Here is a 26,988-nt window from a genome sequence, read left to right on the forward strand (position 1 = left end):
TCTAATATTGTGTACTGTGCAGAGATACGCTGAGGGCCAGGAGTCCTCATAGGGCGAAACGTGGGCTGTGGTGGTATGGTGTCCTGGATGTCCGTCCTAAGCCATGGTTCTGCGTCTCCACTCTCCTGTCTGCTGCGGGAGCACCCTCTTCCCCTGCCTTGGCCTCTCCCTCTTCCTCTGCCTCTCCCCCTGCTTCTTGCAGCACCCTTTCCTCTTCTTGTGCCACTGGTTTCGGCCACCGGCTCCTCTTCCTCAGACACAGGATCCTCAGCTCTTGTTTTTTTGCTTGGCGGGGCCCAGTCTTCATCGCTGTCACTGAAACAATTGTACAGGTGGAAGTTAGACTCAGACCCACTAAAGTATATGAAAACCCTTCCCAACAACTTATACAAATGATATAAATGTGTGTACTCAGGTCACACCTCCCCCTGCACTCTCTTTTACACACACACACACACACACACACACACACTGCATTCTCACCTAACTCCCCTCCCTCCCAGGTACCAGAACACTGTTCACACCTCCCCCAGGTCACACTATCTAAGGGTGTCACCCTCCCCTATGCACACTGAAGATCCACAGAAATGTTTATGCACACACTAAGAACTGCCTAAATAATAACTGAACAAAATTGTTTAGAAAAACAAAATGGGTTCTGTTTTACAAAAAACAGAACCCATGTCCATGTACTGTTACAGGAGAAAAACAAATCACTCACTCTCTCTCACACACACACACACACACACACACACACACACACACACACACGGCACATATGTTTAGCTAAATGAAAAACTATGCACTAAACATTACAAAAGCAAACTAAACTGTATCTGTAACTGTATATGGATATAAGTAGTCTACTCACAGCTCAAAACCAGGGCCCTTCCCAGCTAAAAAGTGCTGCTCCTCCTCTGAGTCGCATTCCGAGAAATTGCTTTCTTCTCCTTCATCGATGTCCTCCAGATCATCAATGTCCTCGGGTTCTTCGACATGTGTCGTCTTTTTTTGTCTCTTTGGCATGTTTTACAAACAAAAACCTTCAAAAACATGTCTCTTGCTTATTTAGTAACAAACTTCCAAACCACTGCTTCGGCGACTGGTTACGCATGAGCATTGCGCATTGAGTTCTTCTTCTTCTTCTTCAGGGTTGAAGAATGCACAGCCAGTTTTTCCCGACTCTGGGTCTTTGGATCCATCAGTATACATTTGCACACTGGAGTCCCAGTTAAGCTGTACTCCATAGATGAGCGTTGGAGAATTCTGCATCTTCACTGTGTTTGTCCTCATGCAATTTGAAGTCAAACTGAGGGGAAGGGAGAAGCCAGTTAGGGACTGATCCCCAATTAAAGGTTTTTGATGGCACTAGATCTAATAGCTTTAAATCTTTTGCCCATTTTAAGCATTGCATAATGAAAGGCTGCCTGTTTCCTGGTTTATTATTAAATTCAAAGTGGTCAGCCAGGATGGCACTTGCCGGGCAATTTTCTCCCTTAACCTATTCCAATAGTGCAGAGAGAGCTGGATTCTTCTTAAGGATAGGGGTTTCTCTCCCGTTTCAATGAGTAGAGCAGAGACAGATGTGGAGGTAAATGCCCCGCAGCAAATCCTGAGAGCTTTGGATTGAACAATGTCTAACTTTTTCAGAACAGACGTTGCAGCCCCTCCATAAACCTGGCACCCATAGTCAAATATTGATCTTATCATGGCTTGGTAAACAGTCAGGAGCTTGCCCTTGTCCGCCCCCCAAGAGAAGCCTGTGAGACATCTCATCACGTTACTAGTTTTGACTACAGTTTTAGAGATATGGCTGTTCCAGTTTAGCTTGCTATCAAACCATACTCCCAAATATTTGAAACTATCCACTTTTTCTATGGGGGTGCCATACAAGGTCAAGGAGCCATCCCACTTGTTCCTGGCACGACTAAACACAACATACTTTGTCTTAGAGACAGAGATTTTAAAACCCCATTTACGTGTAGATGCCCATTCCTCTATTGTTTTTAATTCACCCTGAATCTTCTTAGTTATAAATGGGATGTTTCTTCCTCTAACCCATATGGCCCCATCGTCAGCATAGAGCGACTTCCCTACACCATGGCCTAGGTCAATGAATATGTCATTGATCATGACATTAAAAAGCACTGGGCTGATCACGCTACCTTGTGGGGTCCCATTATCAACACGGACCACACCTGAGAAATGCCAGAGACTTTCTAATGTGGAGACAAAAAATACTCCATAGAAATGCATGGGGCTAGTTTGTCACGCCAATATGGCCGTTGTCTACACATATCCCACCCCTTCCTCTGCAAAACGTCGACATGTGAATACATTGAGCCAATCATGTGGTGTGATGTGAATACATTGAGCCAATCATATGATGTGTTGTGAAGACATCGTGCCAATCATGTGTTGTGATCTCGCCGCTGGAGCAAGATTGGTGTCGTGAAGCCTTGCACACGCGCAGTTCGACCCAAAGACTGTGCCCGATGAGTGCCCATAAAACGTTGGTATATGGCCGCCGAGTGGAGGGACTTGCCTAAAAGGACTTTGGAAATGCGCATTGAGTTTAGCCGACAAGGAAGTAGAATGTGACGATGTGTCACGTGTCTAAAGAAAGCTCTCCTCGTTGGCTACACGGACATCTAGGTCCCATCTCATTGGCTCGTTCAGACGCAGCGCTATGGCCATTCAAAGACTGGGTGTCAGATTCATCGCTTACGTGACTCATTGGCTTTGATGGCATCTATCTCGACTCTCATTGGTCCTACAGACATGTAATTGGTATCGATGGAATCAGAAGAGCCTTGTGAACACGCAGAGTACCGTGAATCCAGCGACAATAATGGAAGTCAAACCGAAATACCTGGATTTCCGCGGAAAATACGTTTTTACTTCGCTTCTTTCCTTATGTATCTGTTTTGTTTGCGCTGGCGTGTACAACTACTCAATATATTGGCAATAGAACAATGTAAATATTTCACATCTATGGATTCTTACGAAAATTTGAAGACCAATCATGCTGGGTCAGTCAGGGCTAACTTATTGGTACGGCCATACAGACAAGTGACAAAGTATGAACGCAGCAACTTTGGGGGGTGGTGGAGGGGGGTATTTGGATATGTTATATATCGGGATAAACTTATATTTTACAAACGAAATATATGTTAATTCATAGCTTTCAAAGCTTTACATATATCGATTCTTGAGATTCTCAGCTTTAAAATGGTATATAGCATGACTATGGTAGTTCATAATAAGGTGCAAAAAAATGCATGGGGGTTGTTGGGGGGAGGTGGGGGGCACTGTATTTGCCCGAATACGGGTCACCCTTAGTGTACTGGACATTCAGAAAGAATGAAGGGCTTTAAAGGAAATTACAGAAATTAGTTTGTACCAGTTTTGCTGTAAGAAATGTTGTGACAAGAGATTTGATTTGATTCTTTGTCTCAGGTATTCAGAGGTTGGAAAATGAAACACTAAAGTATATATGTTTTCACTATGTCAATGTATTGGTTGTGTGAAACTCAATAAAATAATTGAATATACACTATGTTGGAATGCATTATAGCCTAATATATAAAATGTATTGTATCGTTATTGAAAAATCACTTCAGGCTTGGGTTGAAATTAGATAGAGCTATAACATACACTTGCGTGAGAACTGTCTGGTGCTGCTTATATCCCAGTCATGTACACTATAATGAGGACATTTAACATGAAGGGCCATATCATGACATTCTAAAGTGCATCGTCACTCGTCAAAAGTCTATTCAAATTTAGTAGGATGTCCAGTTCACATTGGGAGGGGTTTCGTTATCAAAAGTTGAGCGCATGGCGCAACAAGGTGTTCCTAGGTTTTTTAATCAGTCATATGGGTGTGTTTGGGGCGTAACATCATTTTAAACCAATGAGAATGACATCTGGCATTCCCTTTAACGGCGCAAAGCGCGATATGTCAAGTAAATGCATCGGTATTTTGGCATTCAACAGCGCATTTGAAGGAGGCTGCTTGCGAGACCGTATGAAATAGTCCTTCTTAAACCATGCTTTACTAAAACCTAGCATAGCCTTCACGCATTTGCACTCGTCTATTATTTGAACTCATTGGCAAAGTGAAACTAACTTCACCAAGGTGTCAGTCAACGAAGACAGTTATATGCAGTTACTTTCACTATTGACTGACAATGGGTTACCATCGAAAACATAGGCTGGAAAAAGCAACACTTACCCTAATATTGCTCAAATGACTGAATAAAACAACATTTATCCTGCAGAGGAGTTGCTTATAATAATAATAATAATAATAATAATAATAATAATAAAGCTTTATTTGTATAGCACCTTTCATACACAGAATGCAGCTCAAAGTGCTTTACATTTGAAGCATGTAACACAATAATAGTCAGTCAGTCATTATCAATCACTTTTCTTTGCTGTTTATGATATACTCAGCAACATATCAAAAATATAGAAAATGACGTCATAAGACTGGCAGCCTTAACCCTCTTACCCCCCACAAGCACGCGATATGGCAACTGTGGCAAGGAAAAACTCCCATATTCCAGGAAGAAACCTTGAGCAGAACCTGACTTAATAGGGGGAGCCCATCTGCTTCTGGCTGGCTGCGCCCTCCAATAGTAGCAGATGTAGAATAATCTGAAAATGTAGTCTACAGGATAAGATGAGTTAACTAAAAGCTTTCCTGTACAGGTATGTTTTCAGATCTTTTTTAAAAATATTTACTGAACTCGCCTGCTTGATGTACAGAGGCAGGGTGTTCCATAGTTTGGGGGCATAATGGATAAACGCAGCTTCTCCACTTTGTTTGTGGAGCACTTTGGGTACGATTAAAAGATTAGAATTGGATGATCTAAGTTTCCTTTGTGGTTGATAAGATATTAAAAGCTCAGAGATATATGAAGGTGCTATGCCATTCAGAGCTTTGTAAGTAATTAACATAACCTTAAAATCAATTCTATAGGAAATAGGGAGCCAGTGCAGTTCAGCCAACACAGGGGTGATGTGTTCTCTCTTCTTAGTCTTAGTTAAAAGTCTAGCCGCAGAGTTCTGTATGAGTGCCAATTTCTTTAGATGTTTTTTTGGGAAGACCAGTGAAAAGTGCATTGCAGTAGTCTAACCTGCTAGTGATAAAGGCGTGAATTAGTTTTTCTGCATCTTGTTGAGTTAAAAAGGGCCGCACTTTGGCAATGTTTCTCAAGTGGAAATAGGCTGTCTGAGTAACTTTACTGATATGGGGCTTAAAACTTAACTCTGCATCTAAGATGACACCGAGGCTTGTTACTTTTGGTTTGACCTGGTGTGCCAAGTTCCCCAGATTACTAAGAATAATATCTCGCTTTAGTTTTGGTCCAACCAGAAGTACCTCTGTTTTGTCATCATTTAGTTTCAAAAAGTTTTTGCTCATCCACTGATTAATGGAGGTTAGGCATGCAGTGAGGGAGCAAAGGCCATCTGGGTTAGTTGGCTCCACAGAAAGATACAATTGGGTATCATCTGCGTAGCTGTGGAAGTTTACATTATGCTGACTTATGACGTTTCCCAATGGAAGCATATATAGAGAAAATAGCAGGGGACCAAGGCAGCTCCCCTGGGCCACACCAAAAGGCAAGTCATGTTTTTCAGATACATGATCTCCTAGACTGATATAAAAATCTCTGCCAGTAATGTAGGTTTGAAACCAGTTTAGAGCATTATCAGAGAGACCCACCCACTTCGCAAGGCGGTGAATTAGGATGCTATGATCAATGGTGTCAAATGCCGCACTCAAATCCAGAAGAATAAGGATTGAGACTTTGTTTGAGTCGGTAGCTAGTCTGAGATCATTGACTATTTTTACTAGAGCCGTTTCTGTGCTGTGATTTGATCTAAAACCTGATTGGAATTTTTCAAGGATACTGTTTTCGTTGAGGAAGGTATTTAACTGATTACAAACAACTTTTTCAAGTACTTTGCTCAAAAACGATAGATTTGATATAGGCCTGTAGTTGCTCAGATTGGTATGGTCAAGATTTGACTTTTTAAGTAAAGGTTTCACAACAGCGGTTTTAAAAGCAGTTGGAAATATACCTGTTTCTATTGAGGTATTTATTACCTTGAGAAAAAAGGGAGCTAAGCCATCATATACTTTTTTGAGGAATGTAGTAGGGATTGGATCTAAAACACATGTTGAGGAGCCGGTTTGAGTTATAATTTTACCAAGCTCAGATTGAGTAATAGTGCTAAAGGACCTTAATTTTGGGGGGCTGTTTTTGGGTGTACTATCAAACATATTACTTGTGTTACCAATAGCCTCCCTTATAGAAATGACTTTGTTTTTGAAGAAGTCTGCAAATTCTTCGCATCTTAGAGAGGATGCCTGACTGAGTGTATCAAAAGGTGTTTGATGCAATAGCCTATCAATGGTAGAGAACAACACCCTAGAGTTTCCACTGTTTTCAGCAATTACCTTAGAGAAGTGGTTCCTCCTCTCATTCCGAATAGCTCTATTATAATTTGCAATTTTTCCTTTTAGAATGGCACGGTGAACCTGTAACTTAGTTTTTCTCCATGTTCTCTCAGCTTTCCTACATGATCTTTTTAGATCATGGATATTTTCGTTCATCCAAGGTGTCAGTTTGCTACAGGGCCTTTTTTTAGTCTTTAAGGGTGCCACTCTGTCAAGCAGAGCGCCTAATTCACGATTGAGAGCCTCTACCATTTGATCAATGGGATGATGTAAAATATCTAAATTTATGGAGTCTATAAGAGCTATGAACTGCTGTTCTGCTCTAATGTCCAAGAGTCGCGATTTGATTGCAATTTCGGGATGAATTTTTGGAGTATGTAGTACAATATTAAAAGATACACAATGATGATCAGACATATTTATATAATTTACTGATAATCTGTGACTTCTATCCCTCTGGAAATGACTAGATCGAGGGTGTTGCCAAGGTTGTGGGTGGGTCCTGTAACATGCTGCTTTAGCTCTAAACTGTCCAACACATTAAGGAACTTACTGGCTTTAGCATCAGTTGTCTTATTGACATGAATATTGAAGTCGCCATTTACAATTATCCGATCATAGCTAGTGATGATGAGCGACATAAGTTCAGAAAACTGGTCGAGAAAGCCAGTCCATAGTTTAGGAGGGCGGTATAAGGTTAATAGAAGTACAGCTGGGTCAGCCTTCAGAGTGAGGGCAATATACTCAAAGGAAGCGAATTCGCCAAAGTTGACTCGTGTGCAACTATATTTGTTTGAGAGAATGGAGGCAATTCCACCACCTCGTTTGCCTTGTCTAATTGAGTGGAAGAAATTATAATTTGGGGGACAAGTCTCAACAAGAACAGCTTCGCTGTCTGAAGTCAGCCAGGTTTCAACAAGAAACAGAAAATCCAATTTTTTTTCACTAATAAAATCATTGATTGCAAAGGTTTTGGTAGTAAGTGCACCTATATTTAGTAAACCCATGTTAGCTGAAAATGCCTCTGGCTTTTGAGGAATATGCTGAGGTATGGAAAGAATATTTGTTAGGTTTCTAGTTTTAAATTTGTCTTTTCTTTTTACTATACGTTGGGTAGAAATCAACGTTGGAATAGAACTATAAGCATAAGTCATGCTATTGCATGACACAGCTTGATCTATGGTAGTAGTATTGTATGTTACCCTGCAGAAAACATTCTCAGACTCATCCACATGTATAATGCCATTCGAATCAATACCTGGGGGGCGTGAATCTGTAATATTTTTACAGCTTTGCTTATATCTCGTGACAGTGCGTCTTCAGCTGTGCTCCATACGTGTCTCTCGCCTCTCCCCTAATCACTTTTAACCGTCATTACCAATTTGCAAATGATGGTGAATAACTACTCATCATGAGATGTACAGTATTTCGTAATATCTTTATTCTAATTATGTTTCCCATTGTAATCGTGCAATTGGTAATTGGTAAGGCTTTGCATGGACGTGCGCTGGTCTGCGTTCATGAATGATAGAAGGATGGTGCGTGCACCTGCCAATATGACTGTTGACATGCGCTCTTAAAATAGCATATGAACAATTCGCCATTGACTTCTGACCAGGTTCAGGTGGTGTATGATAGCGATTTTTAGACAACGCGCCAGGCCCCTCCCTAGGTTGTTAATTGCCACACCCCTGGTCGCAATGTTTAAAAAATAAACGTGCAAAATACCGAATTAAGCTTTGCGCGGGTGAATAATGAGCTTTACGCCATGCGCTAGAGCCCAAAATACAGCCCGAAGTAGGATTACCTCCCCCCCTCCCACCCCCACCCCAGAAACTCCCTCTAAAGATGAATCTGACTCTGTGGTCACAGCTGGTTAGGCACTCATCCAGACCATCTTTATCAATTACCATTTACCACCAACACACGCCCATCATAAAACCTGGTGACAAGACAGCTGTTTAATTGTAGCAGAGTTGTCCAGTCCCACTGATTGAAGGGGCAGTTAGCTTTTACTCCAAATTATTTGTGGCCATGTGTGCATATTGTGTGATACATGCAACCTGATACATGATAGAGATTCTCCCGTATAGAGGACTAGATGTATTGGGATATAACATAGGAAAGCAATGAGAGAACAGTAACAGGGGAGCTACACCAGGCGCGTAACTAAGCGTTCCGTTCGACGCGTAAAATCCATTTTAGATGAATGGTCTATTTTATTTGAACGTACACGCCGCTATCACGTCTGGTGTAGTTACTTCCATCGATTATAGTGGAAGCTAATTTTTGCAGCAGATGCAATGCGAACGGAACGCAACTTGCGTTGTTTTTAACAAATCTGTGTCCAGATAGGGACAACACAGTTTGTGTTGTAGGATTTTTTTATTTGGTACACAATATGTATTGAAAATAACACAACTTGCATTGAAAACAACACAACATGCAACGTGTTTTTTTAACACATCTCTGTGTCCAGATAGGGACAAGACGTCCGTTTTAAGAGTGTGCACACATGGATACCACCTGTGTGAGTGGGACCTACTGGTAGTGGTGGAATGAGTATTACACTTGATAAATTAGACATCCTCTCGTCATCCAGCAGGCCTACTGGCGTATTTTGTTTTATGTAAATGACATGAGATATTAGTTGTGAACTCACAAAAGGTTGAGGGGAAAAAACAGCTGTCTTGCATATTACATCTTCCTGTAATTTACTAATTGAGACTGAGAAGATTGAGACTTGTCAGGATATTTCAGTGTCTTTGTCAGTCAGCAAAATATTCTTTCTGTTGAACAGGAATACATTATATTGGTTGATGTATGACTGAAATGTTCCCACTGCTGCAAGTATTTGTTATATAATTTTGCTGTCTCGTCTACCAATCAGTTTAAGAGTTTATTTGTTACATTTTCCATTTGAGCTGGCAAGGGTTGTCAGCTTGCTCCTACATTGTTGATGTTGTTGTCATTATCTAATAATAAATATTCAGTAAGTGTTCCTTTGGAAGATATAGTATAGCGAAATAGATTAGTGTACTTTGACAATATGCCGTAGTTTCAGCCTTTTGTTGGTTCTTTCACTTTGCATTCTTCTAGAGCATGCTCAGTATGACCTTTCATCACAGGCCACTGAAATGCTTATGAATGTACCTCATGAATTAATTAAGGGGACTGGGGTTAATCTTGTACCCTGCTCCCTTTCTCTGTATTCAGAGATTTATACAAAGCAAGGAGATTAATATTTCAATTCCCAGGTTTCTAAGGAAAGGGCATGCATTGCAGGTTTCTCTAAACTTTTTTCTCCTTCATGAACAATGACTTTGACAATGACACTGACAATGTGAATGTTTTAAAGCCAAGCATGACCTATCTGAAATGTAAATGGTTAGTGGGTAAAGTCACAGGATGTGCCAAGCATAAATGCCAGCCAGTATACAAGCACTGATTGGTGGTGTTCTGCTAATTTGATAATCATGAAGCTGCAGCAGACCTCTGAGATATCCAACTAATCAAATGTTTAAAACCAATCATCCTAAATTAAATCCTTTAATAAATATCTATTCAATATTCAGTACATAGTCAGTGAGTGTATATTAGTTCTGGGAAGTATGAAATCAGGACAGGTTAGGGCAATGTTAAGATATTCTTTCAAAAGTAGAAATTTAAGCATGGGCATCAAAAAGTTCAGACCAAAGGCCCCTCTGGTTCTGCTGGCCCTTACGTTCATATTACATTTCTCATCACTACATGCTAGTAGTTATGAATATAATTCTAAAATTATTTTAAAAACATAGTCCTCTGATTACAGTGCCATTGTCCCATTTGTAGTCCACCTGGGTAACACACCACACTAGAATGCACCAGAGTATGGAGGTGGTGTAGGTAAACAAGCCTTCAGACGTGCTAAGGTTAACTTAACAGCCACATCCCTCTTGTCCCTGCCCATAAAACATGAGAAAGAGAGAGAGAGAGAGAGAGAGATGAGGAAAACACCTTCTCTATGAGGATGGAAGACTGTGATTTTGTCTGCGGTGCAGTTTTTCCACTCGTAGTCTGGCACTTTGAACTGTTATTAATGGCCATTTCACCACTAATTTATGCCTGGATGGCCAGGCACTCTTGACTTTGCTACGACCTAGCAGACAGGTGGACCAAGTAGAACAGCTAAGAGCTGCTTTATTCAGATATAATTGGTGTGCTTAATCATGTTTAAGTATATTAAAAATGCCTATTTGCATGAAAAATGGTTCTACCACAGCCCGGGGTTGTTTAGGGCTGTTGTGATAATATGTGTGTTACTCTCATGACGCCAGCAGGTGGAGATGTTAATCGCTTTAATTTCATGGTTGCATAGTGATGCGTGTGCTGCGTGGCCCTTCTCTCTTGCTTCCTCTCTCTAACTCTCTGTATGCATGTAATCACATTTCTGTGTTTGTATGAGAGAGAGAGAGAGCAAGAGAGAGAGCGGGAGAGAGGGGCAACAATGTAATGTATGCCATATCATCACTTGTTTGGCACAGTCAGAGATAGCCACCGTGTTGTTTGCTGTTTGATTACCCTTTCTCACAGGTCAATCGATGTGGGTCTCTTCAAAGGTTGCTGGCTTTAGTGATGACACCTAGGTAGTGCCAATGCCATGTATTCTGTAGTCTGCCAGGACATACTGTAAGTCTGCTGCTGAGTGCTCTAGGAAGAAGGATGTATATGACAGCTTTTCCTGGATCAGAGCCAGTGTGCTGCTGCACTGAGCATATGGTGTCTATGATGGACATAACACTGGATAACTATCCACCTGTTCCATCTTTAGTGATTTTTGTTTGTATGGGATTAATAGATGTGGGTTGAAAGCTTCTAATGACTATAACAGGTAAGACTATTTAAAATGTTAGATAGTGTTGATTGTAGTGACATTTAGCAGGATGTGGCATGGGGACAGTAACATGAGCAAGCACACTAACAAACCACAAACAACCCACATAGCCACTTTTGAAAAAAAAAAAAAAAAAAACTACAAGATCGATTTAGTGTCAGATGAACTGTAAATGGACAATTGAAAGCACAGTATCCAAAACTATCAAATGTGTTGTAATGCAGAACACTACAATATTGGTTAGTTGACTTTGGTATTCAGTGTTGATGTCCAGATTTTGTGAGAATGCTCAGAAATCTGTCTCAGAATGCAAATTTCAATCACACTCCTGCTGTCTGTATTTTCCCACTGAAATGCACTGACTTCAGTCTGTCAGATGGATTTATACAATTGAATGATGACCAGCATTCTGATGCTATTGTCAAAACTGGCAATTTTGCTGGACGGGTGCTTCTCAAAACATAATTCTATATTCTACGCAGTCTGATGCACTGACACATTCACTTTCCGTTGAGGCTCAATAGCAATACTGCTGTATGTGATTGTGGATGGGATTTAAAAGAAGGAAGACACTGTGAGAACGGATTATCCAATATTCTACGAGTGTCTTTGCATCTTGTTTCAGGTGTTCCTTAACGCATCTACATTTCAGAGCCTGTAACAAAATAAAAAAAAAAACGAAAAAAACAAATGCAAGTAAACATCTGCAACCAAGAAACAAGATGCATATAGAATACTTCTGACTATTGTTAGGAAACGTGTTTTTAATCATGCTACAACAGCATTGCCCCTTGATGTTGAAATTGAGGAAAACAGGAACCGCATGAGGACTCCACAGTCAGGGATGCCAACGAAGTCAATGTAGCCAGGTGCTGTTAAGTGCTGTGCTGAGGTGGAGGGTTTCTTTATGATGACCGCATTAACCCTCCAAGTCGATGACTGCACTGAGGATTTGCAAGTGGCGAGGACTGCATGTGTCACCTCCTTTTATTGATGCCAAAATGCCATGACTCACACTCTGTTCATTGCTAGTGAGAATAACGGCCCCTAGACCAATCATTGTACTACCACATGCAAATGTCCATAAACTGCTGGTGCAAAAAAAATGTTCCAACGCAGTAACATGCAATGAAATTCTACTCCAAGGTAATAACTGTAATTTTGTTATGGGACAAAAAGACATCTTACCGCACCCATTTCTTGGGCAGAGATAGTTTTAGACAGTAAACTGGTAGCCGCATCTCTGAGGGAGCAATAAAATTGCTGTGCTGTACCTTTCCCAAACCTCCAGAGCGATAAGCTCATATCCTTTCATTACAATGGTTGTCTTTAAACGGCTTCAGGGAAATGTAAAACAAGTGAGTCTGGCAACCTTTTTGCATTTTTACTTTTCGGCTCAGTAGACACCTCTATAGATCACTCCACAACATCTACACTCAGTCCTGAGGTTTGGCAAACAGGTTGTTGTTATTTTTGTTTGTCTTAACATAGAAAACACGCCTCACTTTGTTTTCAGTTTGATTGCTTTCCACAAAATTCAGAGTTGTGACATATTTTTGAAGTTAGCGTAAGCAGCAAATAATTTTTTTAGAGAAACCTAGAGGTGCAGTATATCATGACTGAGCAACAGATGCTTTTTTTTTTTAAAAACAAAAAATATTACATTCATAGAAAACTAATTCAGGAAGTCAGTGTTTGTTTGTTCAGCTTCTGAGCCTATCACACTATGCAATGAGGTGGCTGATCTTCTGAAGCATGCTGAACAGACCTTCCACCTGGTGCATCACCTCCTTCCGGCAGCATGGCTCAATGACTGCTCCATCTTGTGACGTCAAAGATACTAACTGTGGAGCAATTTATTATTGCCTCATAGCAGTCCTCCCATGAGAAACGTTTGGCCACATCTTCTCTGCCGTGGCGGTTACTTCCACACCTCAGCCTACGCTGCAGTGCTGTCTCCCCCAGCTCCAATCTGTCGTCTCCCTGCTGCTTCCTTCCACATCCCACTCTCAGTCTGAAATGGAAGCAAACAAACCCCCCGAGCAAGCTTCCCATATGCTGCCATTTCCCTGAGTAAGAGTCTGAACATACCAAACCGATAATGTAAAAAAAGAGGAACCTCACATAACCACCATGTGTTAAATTCTTTCTGCTGGCTTATGTATTCTCAGATTTCTTTCTTTATTTTCATTTCTTTATGCATTTAGCTAATGCTTTCATCCGAAGTCACTTACGGAGACCAATTGCAGGGACAGTCCTCCTGAAGCCCAATGGTCCAACATCCCATTGGCCCAACTAACAGCCTGTTATTCCGACAACACAAAGCCATTGCTCCAACTTCCCATCGGCCTGACCATACACTGGTCTTTTTTGCCCACACGTCTCATTTCATTTGATTAATTTAGGCTAATTTATTTTGCCATTTATTTGCCATTGCAAAAATAAAATGCCAGTTATTTATTTCCAGCTAAATCTGATTTGGTCAAGATCATTTCCAGATTTCCAGAGCCTTTTCTTTCCACCAGTAGCTCTTAAGCTTCCTCACCTGGCTCTGGACATCCACCTTGGGTCTGGAGCGAGTCATTCTTTTGGCCTTATAGGTTATATAATTGTGTCAGGCACAAAAGACTTTCCTTTTTTTGGAGATAAGCTATTCTATCTCTGTGTTGTTTACTACTACATGATGGTGTGTCAGCCTTAGTGCTCTGTAAGCCTTTCACTGTGGAAATGGGAGTTAAACACAGATGCATCATTGCACACACCCTGTTAGCCATCGTTGCTGCCATACTCCACCTCATTGGCCATGGGCCACCCCAGAGGATCCAAATCCTGTGCAGAACTGATGGCAGGCTCTTCAACCTAAACAGGTTCAAAGCCAAGCGCAAAATTAGGAACACCACTATCATGGAGCTTCAGTATGCGGACAACTATGCTATCGCAATCCATACTTCAGAAGACCGTCAGGCCAGGGTATTCTGAATCCCCTTGTCATGGCATACAGAGCCCCCGGGTCTAGCCTTAAACATCAAAAAGACCCAGGTCCTATATTAACCTCCATCCAACCAGCCATCAGTCTAGCCCATCATAAAAGTTTACAAACCACTCTTGAAAATGGTGATCAATTCCCCTACCTAGGCAGCCTTCTCTCCTGCCTTCTGTCCTCCAAAACTGACCGACTCTGAGGTCACCCATTGCTTGAGTTTGTCTGCCAGTGCTACCTCAGGAATCCAGAGTTCTCGCGGAAGCGTTTGCTCAGCGAGAGACTCTGGCAACGAGTAATGATGCACGTAACTTTTGCCCCTTGCATCGCGGGGGAACCAATCATATCTGTGTATCTGATATAGACGGGCCAGAGGCGAGCTAAACAGATGGCAGACGTAGTGTTGTCCAATTCCGTCGAAGTCTGGAATCAGTCAGTTAACATTGATTGTATAGTGTTATCCAATTGCGTGCAATGAGATTTTCAAATGTGTGCTTGGTGCCGCCCCTCGAGTTGGGCCATTACGTTATTCGTGGCCAGACCCTTAATCTTTCAGATTGGGTCTGGTCCTCCAGGCTATGCCAGTGCAGCCTTAGGAAAAGAGTCTTTGAAGTCCGACACCTGAAGGTCCAAAGCCATTGTCCCCTCCACCCTTAGTGGAGTAACCAGATGCACTAACACTAGTGTTCTGGAGGAAGCCAACATGCTCAACATCACCTTTATAATAATGCAGTGGGCAGGCCATGTCATTTGCATGTCCACATACATCTCCCCAAACAGCTCCTGTGCTCCCAACTGAGGGAAGATTGGTGAGCCCCTGGTGGGCAAAAAAAAATGTTTCGATGGCAATATCAAAACCAGTCTAAACAATTCAACATCACATCAAGCAACTGGGAGCACATTGCATTGGACAGGACAGGTGCTGCAGGAACAAAATCCGTGCAGGAAGGAGCTGCACATCCTGAAACAAAGCTCCGCTGTGTAGCAGAGACAAAAACAAGCCCGGACCAGCCTCTGCAGCCATCTGAAGACCCACAAGTAAAGAGAGAGGACAGTCATGCTTGTCGAGTGACCAAAGATGATGGTGATGATGGTGGTTGTGTGTCATGACTAATGATTTGTTTGTACTTCAGCCCTAAACCTGTCATGGGAAGTGAGGGAACAGGCAAGGCAATGTGATGCCAAAAAAAAAGAGAAAGATGGCTGAGCTCTAATTGTTAACAGTGCAGTGTTGAACAGGACCGCTTTGATGTGTCTGGTTGAGTGTGCTGAGCCACTGATTAATTTTTGTAGACACCCAGATGGCTAGCCATGATTACATACAGAAACTCGTTTAGTGCTGCTTAAAAATGAACTAATCTCTTCCACTCCCCACTCCATCTTTGATGTGTCTGCTCTGCCCATCTTGTCAAATAAGCTGCAAAATATCACTACCAACATGTGTCTTAAAGAGATATTCCACCATTTGGGAAATTACACTCATTTTCCACCTCCCCTTGAGTTAAACAATTGATTTTTACCTTTCTCCAGTTCATTCAGCCTTACTCTAAGTCTGGCGATACCACTTTTAGCTTCTATACTCTCATTCCGGCGTAATAATCAAGGAACGTTGCGAACGTACCATGGGCACAGCAGCACAATGATATCACGCATAACCTGAAAATAGTCCCCGTAGGCCAGTGGTTCTTAAACTTTTTGTCTGGCGACCCCCCAAAAAACATCGGCCAAGTCTTCCGACCCCCTTCTCTTTAAAGGGGAACTTGGCAACTATTTCAACGTAATAAACCCGTTTAGAAATCATTTGGATGGTTAAATGACCTGTTCCGGTGAAAATTTCACCGCTGCGCCTAGCGTCCCCAGGCGGAAAACCAACCTTGCAACATTGAGACTACCGTCCCGGAAAGAGAAGTGAGAAACAATAAACTCGTTTTAAATCGTGTTTCTTACCTTATAACATCCACATAGTTATGCCAAATGTATGCTAGCCGTTCGCTAGCTTGTAAACAAATCCATGTGCTTTATCGTTACCTTTTCCCACAGTTTAAAATAGCATAATGCGCAATTTCTCCAGCAGAGGGGGAAATCCTGCCAAGTTTCCCTTTAACCGACGAAATTTGGTTTCGAAATGTTGTGAGATGAACATTGGAAGCAGATGCAGAAAATGTCTTCTCTCATAGGTAGGGTATGTCAAAAATCAATGGGAGCCTTTGACTAAAAACTTTTACAAAAATGTCTTTAATCCAGACATTCATTTGCAAATTCATGCAAATCATTTTGCGACCCCCCTTGGGGGTCCCGACCCCCAGTTTGAGAACCACTGCCGTAGGCTAACTTCCAGCAACAAGGTTGAGCTGCAGCAGACAAATTGGTTAGTGACTGGATTATTACTCCTGAATGAGTGTATAGTTCCATGTCAAATCAGCCTAGAAAATAGTTAGTAATAGGAAAATTACCGGAATTCTTAGTCACTTCACTATAGAGTGCACAGAATGTCACCGGTTGGCCATAAAGCCCAGAGAATGTAATAGACCTCCTAGTTGACCCTGCGGGGTTGAGGTTATGTTGTACCTTAAACGATGTGCTCCACCGCGGAGTTTTTTGTCACTTGTTTCCAGAGGTCATGTCATGTGCCTAGTGTTCAAAATGACTGAATCATGAGTCACATATACAAGGATACAAGGAAGTTTATTGTCACATGCATATAGTTACTGGAAGTAAGAAATGCAGTGAAATTATGTCTGGTGTCAGCCTATTTGTGCATTAATGGGGGGGGGGGGTAAAAAGTGCAGTAGAAGAGGGGTTTAGTAGATTAAGTGGCAAGGGCTGCATAAAAAAGGTGGGGGAGGATTGGGATTGGGTGGGGGGCACCAACAAGGAGCACCCAAGAGCAACAGGGGCAAGGAAAAACTCCCTTACCAAGGAAGAAACCTTGGGCAGATCCACGGCTCAAGGGACTAACCCAACTGCCAGGGGTCTTGGTGTGTGTGTTGGGGGGATGACAGGGGAGATGGGATAGTGTGCTGTGTATGTGGGGAGAGGGCAGTGTGCAATATGTGTGTTGGAGAAGCTTCCTCATGAGACAATGTGCTGTGTATTGGGGGGGGGGGCAGTGTGCTGTAAGTATGTTGGGGATGTGTGTTGGAGAAGCTTCCTGATGAAATAATGTGCTGTGTATGAAGCGGGGGGGGGGGGAGGGACTTAATATTGCAAGCAGGGTACTGTATGTAATGTATGTGAGTGATGACAGTGAAGATGTGTGTGTGGGCGGGAGGGGAGTGGAGCAGTGACTGTGTGTGTGTGTGTGTAGTGTGCGTGTGGGTAGGTGGGGGCAGTGTGCTGTAAGTATGTAGAGGATGTGTGTTGGAGAAGATCCTGAAGACAATGTGCTGTGTATGTGTGTATGTGTATGTGTATACATATATTGTATGTATATATTAAGTGCACAACAAAAAAATAGAGATAGATTTTTTTTATGTTGCACAGTATATATCATCATTCATAAGGATTTCACATTTTTCTAAACAAAATGAACAAAAAGTCAGTTTCACAGCACGAGCAAAGCCACAAAGAAGACAATTTTCGAGTAAACAACACCATGCCTCATTTTGGTGAACACTTTTACAGTACAGCATCCCCATCCCCTGCCTACCTCGGGCCGAGCCAGCTGGTGTTTTTCCCACTGCGAGCTCCCCGTCCTGGGCACACACAGTAACCCTGGGGGTAATTGGCTGTCTTTCCTCCGCGGAGAGGTCACTCCCTCCCACTGACGGCTTTCTCATCAGTCGGAGTAAATAAAGGGCAGGGGGTGGGCTAACAGAGAGGGTAATCAAAACAGCAGCGCGGGGGGGCTCAGGGGAAAGGCTGACGCGACCCCCGTGCCCAATCTTGCCTTTCTCTCTCTCTCTCTCTCTCTCTCTCTCTCTCTCTCTTGGACTTTTTCACCTTCTCTCACTCACTCCCATACTCCCTAACTCGAACCTTCTCACTTTTTCTAAGCACTCTTTTCAAAGCTGCTTCTTTTAAGTGTGTGTGTGTGTGTGTGTGTGTATGTGTGTGCGTGCGTGTGTGTGTGTGTGTGTGTATGTTTGTGTGTGTGTATGTGCATGTGTGTATGTGTGTGTGTGTATGTGTGTACGTGTGTGTGTGTGTATGTGTGTGTGTGTATGTGTGTGTGTGTATGTGTGTGCGTGTGTGTGTGTGTATGTTTGTGTGTGTGTATGTGTGTGTGTGTATGTATGTTTGTGTGTGTGTATGTGTGTGTGTGTGTGTATGTGTGTGTGTGGTAGCATGGTTGATGTTGGAAAGTAAGGACGGAAAAGGGATAGAGGACATATCAGTGCTAGCCTGTAATAAAAGAGTCATTATCAGGGAGCTCCGCTTCATAACCGCAAGTAAAACAAATAAAATGGGATCAGCAAAAGGTCATGCCAAAGAGGATGGGGAAATGCACTATACATCTCTCTCTCTCTCCCTTTCTCTGTCTCTCTCTCTCTGTCTCTCTTCATTTCTCTGTTTTATATATTTATATAAATGCCACAGTTATATGCCACAAGCCTCAGGTGAACACTTCACAGGAATGAGCTGACATTTTTTTTTCCCTCTCAACAGAATATTCAGTGACTATAATTTGACATACATGATATGAACAGAAGAAGAAATGTGTCCTCCCTCTTAGTACCTGTTTATCATCCACACACGACTAATAACTATCAATTGCTATTTTCTCACTGTTAACTTTAATAACACATATGCATTCAAATCCCTGCTATATCATATATCAGCTATGCATCATTTCCTGAGGGGGAGCTGGACTGCCTGGCTGTGTCAGTCTCCTCCATTAACACATGTTCCAGAGCCAGTTTAGCAGCGGAGATGAGATTGCTGATTCGTTGGTGATGACTCTCAAATAGTAGTTGTTATCATGCCCAGACGAGGTGTACGAACAACACATATTCTGTTGCTGGTGGAAATGAGCTCTTTAACATGACGAGCGCATGCAACTCTCCTTGTCTATGGGTCTCTGTGTGTGTCTTCTGAGCTCACGCTGACAGCAATGTGCCTGTGGGCTTTGGGAGAGATTTGCCCGGCGCTGCCGCCATCCTCCACCACCTCCCCATCAAGAGCAGCCATAATGGCAGGAGACACAAGCCGGAAATGAATCCCTCCGCCGTTCAAACACAGCCTCGGGGATTCTCATCTACTGATAAATCACCGGCGGCTTGGGTTGCATCTCCCACTGTTCCTATCTTCCGCCCGCTCCAACCGCAGGTTTCTCATACAGGCAAAATCTGTTGTCAGTGGCAGGGCAATCTCTACAGCTTTTAGAAGGGAGACATAAAAATAGATGCCTGCTGTTTTTTTTTTTTAAATATAAAGCTATCATAACCTTTCTTTAAGTCTTCATTATGTGTGTTTCCAATAATCCATGGAATTCATGCACACATGCAATATACACGGTTAATTGAATACAGACTAAGTCAAGCATTACCTTAATCTGATGTAATACCATTGTCGTTGCATGCTTATAGCATTCTATTACACTGTACAGCATCTAATGTCATTGGCTTGCCCTACCTGAGGAGAATTTCTGCACAGCTTTAACTGGAATATCGGCTTAGTGTCCTGTCTGGTCCCAGTGTTATGAATTCAAAACCTGGAATGGAAAGGGAGATTGGCCTGCTTTTCTATTCGGAATAGAATGGATAGCAATCCTGCGTTTGTTTTCGCTCATACTAAGCAAGGGATTAGACGAGATTGGAATAAACAGGAAATGCAACAGACTAGCAATATGCGTCAGAATCAAACCAAGCAAAAGGTGAAGAAAATGGTGGTGGATGGCAGTGATTCATTGTGGTGTTTTTTTTTTGTTTTTTTTAAATGTCTTTCAAACAATGCCTACCACTGAGAAAATGCAAAGAAAATAAGTGCAGACTCCTTCCTCTCCCACTTCTCTCCTCCAGACTGCACATCCAGTCCCATCTTACATCTCCTCTGACTGCCTCCCTCAATCCCATTTTACACAGTCAGCTGGCTCCAAGGCTGTATTTTCGGATGTGCACCTGCTTACACTGGCATTAAATTGACATGCAAAGTGCAGGCGTGATTTGAAGCATTAAGAGAATTCATAACTCAGCCACTTTCCATAGTGCCAGATGGGGAGCTTGCATTTATTTCCTGGCTCCCGTGCCATGAAAAGGGATTTATGTTTGGCCAGAAAAAAGTCAGGGGGAAAAAAAACTTCTACGTGCCCCACACACGGCTGTGCATACTGGCATTAATTTGCTTCAGGGTGCGTTCCATACTTTGTCTCCTTCCCCTGTGATCTCATTTCCCCTGGCCTCTTCATCCCCCGCCTGTATGCGGAGGGAGGGGAGGGTGGCTTGTGTGCGCAGGAAGCAAAAAAGGGCATCTCTGCCGCAGCGGCGGTGGAAGTCTCAGGATGCGTCACACCCATCACTCATGGGAAGCAGATGGAGGAGGAGTCGGGTGGGAGAGATGGAGAGATGGATGTTGATATAGAGTCATGAGTCAGATTTGCATGTACACAACACACACACACACACACACACACACACAAACATGTGTGCACAAACACACACTCATCTGACATGTACCTTGTGTACAAACACACAAACACATAAACAGACAAACACATACAACTATGCACACACACACACACACTCATATGTACCCCGTGTACACACACACACAGACACAGACCCAAACTACACTTTCCTCCTCAGACTGCTCTGCTGCTGCAGTATGGGAATGTCATTACGTCTTGACATGTCCTCCATCAAGACTGTTCCTCAGACTGACAGCTGAAGACTCTCTCTCACTCACTCTCTCTCTCACTCTCTCTCTCTCTCTCACTCTCCGGCCCCAGGCCACCGCAGCTCAGTGTCACGGCAACAGGGCTCTCCTGACATCTCCGTGAGATTGATGTGTGATGGCCACCGCTAGCTGGCTGGTTAAGGGGCATAATGATGTTTATTCTGCATGTAGCCAGATTTGTGTGTCCAAGGACGAATTTGGAGGTTTGGAGAATTTCTTTTCCATGATGAGAGTGCTTCACCAATAAGACTACCTGAGGAAAAAATACAGCACTCTGGAAAGAACAAGCATGAGCATAACTCCTTTAGATGAACCAGCGGCGGTATGCATGTGTGTGTTTGTGTGTGTGTGTGTGTGCGTGTGTCACAATGACAGAACGTGGGTGTCTGCTGAGCACACAGGCGTAATCTTTATCTTTCCGTTCAGCAGCAGCAAGCAGCTGCATCACGCCGATAAAGATCCGGGTACATGTGTGAGGTGCGAGTTGAACAAGTGGAGAGACGAGGAGAGGAGAAAGGGGAGGGAAAAAAAGAGAAGAAAAAGTCTGAAACACTTCCTTCCCTTCGTTCCCTCCTTCCCTGTGCACCCAGAGAGCATCATGAATGAAATAAGCAGCAGCACACTGACAGGTCACAAGGGCAGGGACATCCTTTTCCACTTTCAAAAAACTCCTGAAGACCCAGCTCTTTAGAGAACATCTACTCTCATAGCAACACTTACAACAAGTCTTACTGATCCTAGCACTCACCAGCCGTTTTAAACTGACAAGTAAATGTTAAAAACAGCACTCACCGACGCACTTATTCTTACTGTACTCTAATGTTTTTTTTAAACTGTCCTAAAATTGTGAGAATTGTTCTAAAACTTACTGTTTACCATGTTGTTAGTCGCTTTGGTTAAAAAGCGTCAGCCAAATGTAATGTAATGTAATGTAAAGGTCACCACGCAGGGCTGGGGAGAGGCGAGGAAAAGCACAGCACATGATTGAACACCCAGGTGTGCTTTATGAACGGGGGACGCAGGAGCACAGAGGAAGAGGGCAGAGGCTTTTCTCATGGCACCACTCTGACACACACACACACACACACACACACACACACACACACACAGGCTCTTTCTCTCTCTTTCTCTCTCTCTCTCATACACATACATTCACACAGACAGACAGACACACACACACACACTGACACGCACAGACTTACACATATACACTCACACATATGCTCACACTGACATTCACACTCACACTTTCTCTCTCTCTGTATCACACACACACACACACAATCTCTCTCTCACACCCACCCACATGTTCCATACCCCCGCCCTGTGGTTCCAGTGCATAAACTCCCCTTCCTGTTTGCTTCGTTGTCATAGATTTATGAGCCCAATATGTTATCAGTTATGGGGGCCCCAAACCCAGCTCCAGTATCTTTGAAATGAAGACATTATGGCCTATATTGGTGGTGTGGTAATTGCAGCCTAATTATCAAATTCTTCCCCAATGTTATTAGCACTGTTAAGGGAATAATGATGTCGCACCACACTCGCTTCGGGCCCTGTCATGTCTTAAAATAACTGCCTTCAAGGGATTGCTAATGCTGAGGTTATTTTCCCAGCTTTAATGTCTGCCTCGATATGGAGTGGGATGGGATTGTTATTTTTCTCTAATCTTGGGCACATAGTACGATGCTCTGCACAATACATATCATCCCAATTAACCGGCGCAGAGGAGAAGAGAGGGCACGGGAGAAAGGAAATCACTGGGATTGTCTGGAATTCAATTTCCAACAGCTGTAATTTCTTCAAAGAACAAAATAAAATCCTTAATCAGTGCACAGTACATCAAAGGTATGCACAAACCGCACACACACAAACACACTCACACCACTCACTCACACACACACACACACACACACACACACAACCAAAAGCTGGCCCTCACTCGGACATACATCAAAACAGTGAATTCCCTTTTTAAAATGGGGACAATTACATTCATTTATTTTATTATTTTTTGTCTACCTCAACAAAGAAATCAGTAATGACCCCGGGTGATTGCTTCCCTTATGTCAATCATTTCGTTCTTGCCGAAAGCAAATGAGGGTGATAGTGAATTATGTGTGTCTGAGGTGAGGTCAGTGGTTTGAGTCACAACGTAATGTCTCTGAGCAGCACCTCCTCGCGCCTCCTGCTCCTCTGATGCTCTGAGCGGTGAGGAGGTGTGGAGCTGTGGGAGCTTAGCGCCCTCTTTGGCTCCCCCAGGATCTAATTGAAAGCTCCGGTTGTTTTTGTTTGTATTTGTTTGTTTGTTTGCTTGCTGTGAATGGGTTTTTCAGTCGAGTAGCCAGTGGAAATGGGGGAGAGAACAGGGAGCAGAGATATAAAGATGTGTGTGTGTGTGTGTGTGTGTGTGGGCCAGGGGTGTGTGTGTGTGTGTGTGTGTGTGGGCCAGGGGTGTGTGGTGAGGGGAAGAAAGAGAGGAAGAAGAATGATGGCAGAAAAAACATGGCAGAATTCAGCCATTAGGCATCATTTCCTGGACACCTGGGTGTTTGGGATATTAATGGCTGGATTTGTTGTGGTTTTTGTTTTTGTTTTTTTCGGAGGTTGTCTTCTTCTGTGGCAGTGAGTAAATAGCCTGGGCAGGAGTTCAGGGTGGCTAAATGGCTGCTGTGAGTTTATCCTCCACCAGCTGCAGGAAGCTGAGCAGTCAGAACACCCACCCCCACCCCCACCCCCACCTCCGCCTCCTCCACCGCCACCCCACCTGCACGTTCAGCTCTCCTCTCTCTCCCACACAGCTCCACCTCACCAGTCAGCCTGATTGAGCTGTTCACATCCCCTCGGCGCAGAGCATCACTGAACCCTTCACGGACCAGAATTCCACTCTCTGTGGCTGCATTTGATGTTTCCTTTGTAGTGGTAGTTTTAGGTATGTGATATGTTATAGTCCCTAATCATGCTTGAAACATTCATAAACGGAAAATGTTTGAAGCATAATGTTTACTTTATGTCAAGAGCTCCTGTGTAGAATCAGCAGAATCCCGGGATATTTTAATGATCAATAAAATTGCTGCACCATGTTTGTTTGACTGAGAAATGAGGCTCCCTAAATATGAACTGGTAATGCTGCACTTTTTTCACATTCTCTCCACTGACAGTGTCAGACAGAGTTGCTCCTCTGCTTGATGGTGATGAGGAGTTGTGTGGGTCGGTAAGGTTCCCACCCCTCTGCATCTCCTTCCAGCTTAGTAACAAGCAGGGCTATGCTAATTCTGTTGTTCTAAATGATACATTGTTTCTGTCTCTCTCTCACCAAGCTGTCACATGGTAGTAAGAAAATGTCACATTGCCAGTCAGGGTATAGTGTACTTTACCTGCCTCTGCTTACGTTGTTATCCCTGATTCTGAGTTTGAGTCATAGCGGCATAGTGTTATTATTTCCTGCTCAGCTTGAGGGAAAATTACTCTTTGTTGGACTTCCTGGCTGTTGGATGACTTGTCTGAACAACTTATCATGATGTTAGCATGTAATAGCGTTTATAATGGAAAGGTCAGTAGGTGTACACACTGATAGCCACACTGTCACATTTATTTAGCTCATATTCTGTGTGTATTGACTTGAACTGTCGATTGCCACTTGCAGACATGGGCAAATGAAATTGAGGAGACAGGGAGTGCTAGACGACCTTTATAAGGACATAAATCACTTGCTTGCTGGTTGTGGGTTATGATAAGCGCTTTGACTTCTCGTAATAGTTTTCTCTCATAGGTTGTTAATGGCTACCTCCATCATGATTGTAACTATAGATGTTTACAACACACAATATAAATGAACACTCATTAGATTCCAGTTCTTTTATGAGATGATGTTAACAGAACAAAAACACTGAAAGCTGATATTTCACTGAAGATATTACCCTGCAGGTCACGGTGACTTAAACATTGTGATGGCGGACTGTTAATTCCCCCCTTAATGCTGCTGTTTATCTTCGCCAGAGTTAACTTAGATGCTAAATGAGTCCACTTCACTGACATTATAACTGAATATTTATTAAAAGTAACATAATATATACTGCATTTATGTTACCTACATTTTCTTGTTATTCGAAATCTACCTTCCTGTTAAAACTTCTATTTTTCTCTTGGTTTTGTTGCAAGCAGTGAATACACCATTTGTTGAAACTCCAATCTTCTGGTCTCTCCTCAGGTTGTCTTGATGAAGACTGGGAAATAACCTCCCTCTACTTGCCTACATGTCACACTAAGCAAAATGGTTACTTGGGGAAACTTACTTGAGATTAAAAATTGATTCTACGTCCTCTGATATCATTTTGAGATAACAAAGAAGAAGCCCCTTTGCTCTTCGTTAAGTGTCCATGAAAGAGTATCTCACTCTGTGCTCCTGTTGTTAGTGTGTTGTTGAAGACCAATCACTTTTCAGTGCTAGTCTGAGATACCCACTCAATCTTAGCACATCCACCCACACTTTAAATTACATAGCAAACTATTTATTTTTTTATTTTTTTATTTTCACATTCAATGAAGAGGGGAAAAGCAGACATATTCTTCACATCTATTATCTGATCCAATCTCTCAGGACAGTAATTGCTTACTTCTAAACCTCCACTTTCCTTCCCCTCTAAATGTTCTACACGGCCAGCTCATGGTGAGTTCTAACACTTTAGAAACTGTAGGCATCAAGCCATCAGATGTGTCTCCCCACCACCTCTCTACCTGCCCCTTGCACCCTACCCCTGTAGGTGTTAGTTATTTACGGCCGAGAGTGAGGTGAGATGCTGAGGTGAACGCTGCTCTCCTCATTAAAACCGGAGGCTCAAAGATGCTGTAATTAGCTTAGTGGGAACAGGTGGACAGGGGTGACCATTAATATAAGTATGCACTCAAAACCCTCAATGGCGGCTTAATTACTAGTTACCAGAATACCTCTGCCAGCAGAATCTGTCACGACACTGAAGATTCACGGGTCAGCGCTCAGCCGCAGACTCCTCCAAATGGTCGAGTGGGGTGTCCAGATCTGCATGTAGCCATGTTAGAGGAGTGATCTCTCGCCATCTCCGTGGGCACTTGGGAAAGATATTGCAGTATTATCAGCTGTAAGCCATAGCGTGTACTCTCTGCTAATTTAAAGGCGCAGTCAGTGATCGTATGCACTTTCAAGCCCATTTTTTTTTTGTCACATTCAGTGAACATCTCCTCACGATCCACTAGCTGCCCATCCCGTGAGTACACTGTTAAAAAACCCAGGATAGATAGATAGATCGATCGATCCCCCCCAAGGGGAAATTCAAGGTCTCACTAGCATATACAGACATCACACACAACATGCACTTACAGCAAAAAAAGTAATATAAGTATATAAAAAAAAAAAACACACTGAACAATAAATGCAAATCAATGTAGGCAGCCCTGGTTCTGAAAGCTGGAAACAAAGTGGTGGCAGCCTGTCCCCGCAACGAAAACAAAACTCTATCATGTGGAGTTTTTCTGGGAATACTGAAGGGTCAAAACCCTGTGTGGAGTTTCTCTAGGAATACTGAAGGGTACAAAACCCTCTGTGGAGTTTCTCTGGGAATACTGAAGGGTGGGTTGAGTGACCGCTCTGGTGTGTAAAATTTAAATATAAACATAAACAAATAAAACATCAAGCCCATCTTTAACTTTGACAAACTAATCAAAACCCCCAAAATCTGAAAACCTCGAGCAAAATTAATTCTGAACAAGTGTTGAATGGGTGGGAATGAATTAAAAAGTGGAACAATTTGCATGAACAGTGAACTACTGGCACACACTGTGTGTGATGTT

At 42.7% G+C, this 26,988-nt stretch overlaps 1 long non-coding RNA gene across 1 annotated transcript; it reads right to left on the reverse strand.

The window, feature by feature from the left end:
- Positions 1–285: 285 nt before the first annotated feature.
- On the reverse strand, positions 286–20,904 carry LOC121682169. The gene is made up of 2 exons (XR_006022452.1): positions 20,875–20,904; positions 286–471 (listed from the first exon to the last, which is right to left on the reverse strand). It is a non-coding gene; the product is annotated as an uncharacterized LOC121682169 (long non-coding RNA).
- Positions 20,905–26,988: the final 6,084 nt, after the last annotated feature.

Source organism: Alosa sapidissima, chromosome 14, assembly GCF_018492685.1.
Source record: "Alosa sapidissima isolate fAloSap1 chromosome 14, fAloSap1.pri, whole genome shotgun sequence".
NCBI lineage: Eukaryota > Metazoa > Chordata > Actinopteri > Clupeiformes > Clupeidae > Alosa > Alosa sapidissima.